This window comes from Elephantulus edwardii, unplaced genomic scaffold, assembly GCF_000299155.1.
Source record: "Elephantulus edwardii isolate Elephantulus edwardi_28Jun2011 unplaced genomic scaffold, EleEdw1.0 scaffold00223, whole genome shotgun sequence".
Classification (NCBI taxonomy): Eukaryota; Metazoa; Chordata; class Mammalia; order Macroscelidea; family Macroscelididae; genus Elephantulus; species Elephantulus edwardii.
The window spans coordinates 4,766,728-4,771,344 of NW_006399973.1; the positions used below are offsets into that span (position 1 = coordinate 4,766,728).

At 44.4% G+C, this 4,617-nt stretch overlaps 1 pseudogene; it reads right to left on the reverse strand.

Moving 5' to 3' along the window:
* Positions 1-1,995: 1,995 nt before the first annotated feature.
* LOC102873182 lies at positions 1,996-4,323 on the reverse strand (annotated as a pseudogene).
* Between the last annotated feature and the right edge of the window lie 294 nt (positions 4,324-4,617).

A 4,617-nucleotide genomic window follows, 5' to 3' on the forward strand; every position in this document is an offset into this window, starting at 1 on the left:
AAAAAAAGATGTAATCTTTTTTTAGAAGCAGATTGTCCCATCTTTCTTTCATGAAGCAGCTGGTGGGTTTGAACCATCAGTCTTTTGATCAGCAGCTGAGCTCATTGACTACTGCACCAGTGGTCAATGACTGATTTCTTCAAGGATAGGGCACCAGGCCTGTCTTCTCAGGTGTCTCCGGATGGACTCATGCAACCTTTCCGTTAGCAGCTGATGGTACTAACTGCTTACTCCACCCAGGAACTCCCAGTGCTCAGTGCCCCTTCGAGGCAAATCTTCAAATCTTCAAATCTTCAAATTCTGCCTGTTTTGATCCTGGCAATTCCCTTCAAAGGCCCAGTCTTTGTTGGAAATCCCAAAGATTTTCTTACCAGTGACCCCCATTGTCTGGTCAGCCACACAGTGGGAAACAAGCCTCATTCTCAGAGATAACTGTAAGTGAATTTTTCTGTGTTGGTTTTTTAAAAAAAATTTTAAATGGTAAACTTTTTTTTTGAAGTCATCTATTTTAAATTCTTTTTTAAATGACAGATAAAGGCTTGGGAAAAACATATATACACTATATAGACCTATTTAAAGATTAAGATAAAATTTTCCCTGTGAAATATTTGCTCCCAGCAATCAGAAGAGAAGAAATGCAGGCCAGATAATCATTCCTGCTAGTTGAAAAAATAACTACTACTTTTCCATATCTAGATTATGCACAAAGCGTGTTTACCTTATCATTTCTTAAACTACTGTTCTGTGTATTCTCATCACTTTACACTTCCTCAGCGAGGACTGCTTCTTGGTGCCTCTGAGTTCCCCAGTCCCAGGTGTTCCTCAGCCACCGGAAGGAGGCCCTCCCATCGCCAGCACAGGCCCCAGCTCTGGAAGGCCTGCTCCAGCCCACCTTGGGCTGTTAGCATCTGACAGCTGCCCTCAGGCCTTCCTTCCTGGAAGTCCTTCCTTCTTTGAACTCTGTGACCCAGCATATGACCTTAGCCAGTGCTCAGAAAATGTGCAACAAACACTCCAGCCAGCAGCTACTGATGGAGAACTTTCCTATTTGGAAATGTTAGCTGTAAGGAGTGATGAAATCCAGATCTCCGATCAGTATAAACCAGGTAAAAAGAGATCTCAGGATCCTTCAGAAAGGGCACATTTTAAACCCAAATGGAAGTAATTGGTAATAAAACTATCCCACAGTGTTCTCTGTGCTGTCATCTTTTTTTTTTAACAGTGCACAGACTAGCACTTGTTTATTTTGACCAACGCATGCCTTGTTTGTTGTTTCATCTTTATGGAAGCAAATAGGCAGACCTGCTTTGTGCAGTTCCACCTGATTATGTTGAATCAACTTTTAAGTTAGTAAGGTCTTCCTAGGGATCTTCCTCTCTTTCACTGATACTGGACCTTTCCCTTCATGATGTCTTCTTTTTCTTCTGTAACTAAACTGTATTTGTTACAACCTTTGACTTAGCAGGTGACCTGACACTCATAAGCTTGATTGCATCTCAAAACCTGCCTTTACAACAATAGCTTAGGAGGTGCCTAATTTTGCTCAGTCTCAGATCTGCTTCAGTGTAACACACTCCTTTCTAGACAACTAGTACATGCAGAGTCGGGAACTGCAGGGGGTAGAAGGCTCATCAAGATTCTAGAAGACAAACTCAAGTTGTCTCATATTTTCTTTTAAACATCCAAGTATAGCTCAACATTTCAGTGACCAAAACTTTGGTTTACTAAGGAGCGCATTGAACAGTTAAACACTTCAGACTAGAGTTAGGGTTGGGTTACACACACTTTACAACATACACTACCTCCATCTGGTAAATTAGCCAACATGAAACGAGAGAACTAGCTCTGCCAGAGCACTTACTGTAACATGATCACACTACAAGCAGAAAGGAAGCTTACCTGTCCCTTGGTTATTGTTATTGTTATGCCATACAGATTTCTTTAAATGTTAACAAAAGGGAAAAAAAGTCCTTGAAAATATATTATCAGAATATATTATCCGAGGTAAAGTGTTGGGCACTTGTACAGAGGATGACCCGGGCTGGACTCAATAGAACTTTCATAACCTGACAGGTTGTCTCCCTCACGGGCCGGCCTCTCCTTGCTGACATCAGCAGTGGGCTGGTCTTCATCAATACTCAGGCCGAGATTGATCATCCTGTAGATCCTGTTGGTATGAGTCTGGGCATCATCCAGGAGGAACCTGGCTGGAGGACAGGAGTGAGGTCTCGAGCAGCAGGATGACCAGATTCTTCACAGACTTGTCATTCTCATCTGCTTCAGCCTTCCACCATAGGGTCCCAATAATGAAGTGTTCGAGGTTGATCTCCAGTTGCTTCTTGGCTGCCATGTTGCCCATGGTCGAGCTGTCCCTCAGGACCTGCACCTTCATGATTTGTTCCATGTTTGTCAACCACCCATATGTGCTGGTGACAATGCAGCATGGACATGTGACCAGGTGGTCGGACACTACCACCTTTTCAACTTTTTTTCCCCTAAGATCTTTTTTCTAATTTCACAGAGGTTCTCAAACTTGTTTTCTTCTCTTCCTGTTTCTTCTCCTCTTCCTCATCTTCAGAAAGCTCCAAACCCTCTTTGGTGACTGACACTAACATCTTCCCCTCACATTCCTTGAGCTGTGGCATACCGTACTCGTCGATGGGCTCGATCAGGTCAATTACCTCCAGCTTGTGCTTCCAAAGGTGCTCCTTGAAAGTGGAGTTGGCAACCTGGTCCTTGGTTTTGCTGGTGATGTAGTAGATGTCTTCCTAGTTCTCCTTCATCCGGGTGCAGCAGATGGTGGTTGTTGTTTTTCCCCAACCAAGAGCATGATGAAAAAAATATGGAACACTTCACGAATTTGCCTGTCATCCTCGAGGAGGGGCCCTGCTAATCTTCTCTGCATCGTTCCAGATACAGAGAACTACTGCACTGCAGCAGTTCTTGAAGCCACCATGTCGTCTCCTGAGGCAGACGTGTACATGTAATATCTTAAAAACTTGGAAAAATGTCTTCCGGTTTGGAGAATCTTCATGTATTCTAAACTTAATGTTCTTTGAGAACTGTTCAGAAAATTTTTTGTAGTCCTCTTTGTCTCCTGCTAGTTCAGTGAAGAGCTCCAAGCATTTCTCAACTAAATTCTCCCCAATAACTTTCAGAATTTTGCTCTGCTGTAACAACTCATGGGAACTACTCGGAGGAAGACCCTCAGAGTCCATCATGCCTCCTTTGAAATCCAGGTACTCTGGGATGAGCTCCTCACAGTTATCCAGGAGGAAGGCCCTGCTTAATGTTGCTGTTCTTCCTGTTTTCTAATAGGTCAAAGGGAGCCTGTTGAGGGACAAAGAGAAGGGGTTGGAATTCTAACTGTCCTTAACTGGGTGCTTTGTGGCAAGTGGTCTTCCAGTCATTGGTCAAGCTCTTTACAGAACTCTCCATCCTCGTCATGGGTGATGTCATCAGGATTTCTGGTCTAAATTGGCTTGGTTTTCTTGAGCACCTCTGGGTCAGTGTACCTTTCCTTGATCTTCTTTTCCCCATCCTTTTCTTCCCCCTTTTCATCAGAACCACATCCTCAATCTAAGGCTTGTCATGCCCCCCTTATTCATCTTTCTCTTTTTTCCTCCTCTTTGTCTTTTTTCTCTTCAGTCTTATCATCTCTCATTTCTTTATCTTGCTCTTTCTCCACAAAGAAAGTAATTGGGTAGCTGATAAACTGAGAGTGGTTCTTCACAATCTCCTTTCTGCTTTCCTCCAAGTATTCTGGTTAGTATTCCTTTGTTCCACAACTTATAGGTTCATCTTTGTCAGTCCTGAAAGTGAAGGAGCAGCCCACCAAGAACTTCCAGGCTACTGCTCTTTGTTATTTATGCTTGGTATCATGGTAACTTTCTCAGCGACCAGATAGGCCCAGTAGAAGCCTGTGCTGAACTGGCTAATCATGGCAATGTCTGTTCCAGCCTGCAGAGCTTCTGTGAAGGCCTTGGTGCCAGACTTGGATGGTGCCCAGGTTGTTGGTCGGGTCAGCCATGGTCATGCGAAACCTGTATTCACAATGCTGAGGGTGCAGTCCTGCTTGTTGGGGATGAGGCTGATGTGTAGCTCTTTCTCCGAGTTCAGCTTGCTGGAATCCATCAGGCTCTCATAGCAGATCTTGTCGGGGTGTCTGAGTGGGTGGAGAGGAGTTCCTGGAGGAAGATCTCTTTAGTAGAAGGTGTTGACGATCATTGAAGCAAGCTGTGCAATCTTGGCCTGGAAGGTGAATGCCACTGCCACCTCCTCCTCTATCATGGGCTGGTCATGGGGCTGCGTCTTCTCCCACATCTTGGCAACAGGACCACATGGGCTCCTCAGCACAGCAACACCAGAACCCAGAAGCTTCATGATGTCTTTTTCCAAGAACTGGTCCCTCCTGACATCATACCCAATGTATGTGAGAGAAAATATGACCATTCTCTTTAAAGGGAACCTTGGTTATACTTCCTCCAAGATGTTGTTATGTGCCGTCAAGTGGTTTGCAACTCCTAGTGACCCTATGTACAAGAGCCCTAAACTCTGCTCTGTCTTGTGCCAATCGCACTGTCTCTGACACTCCCATCCCGATAATCCCAGTCACCA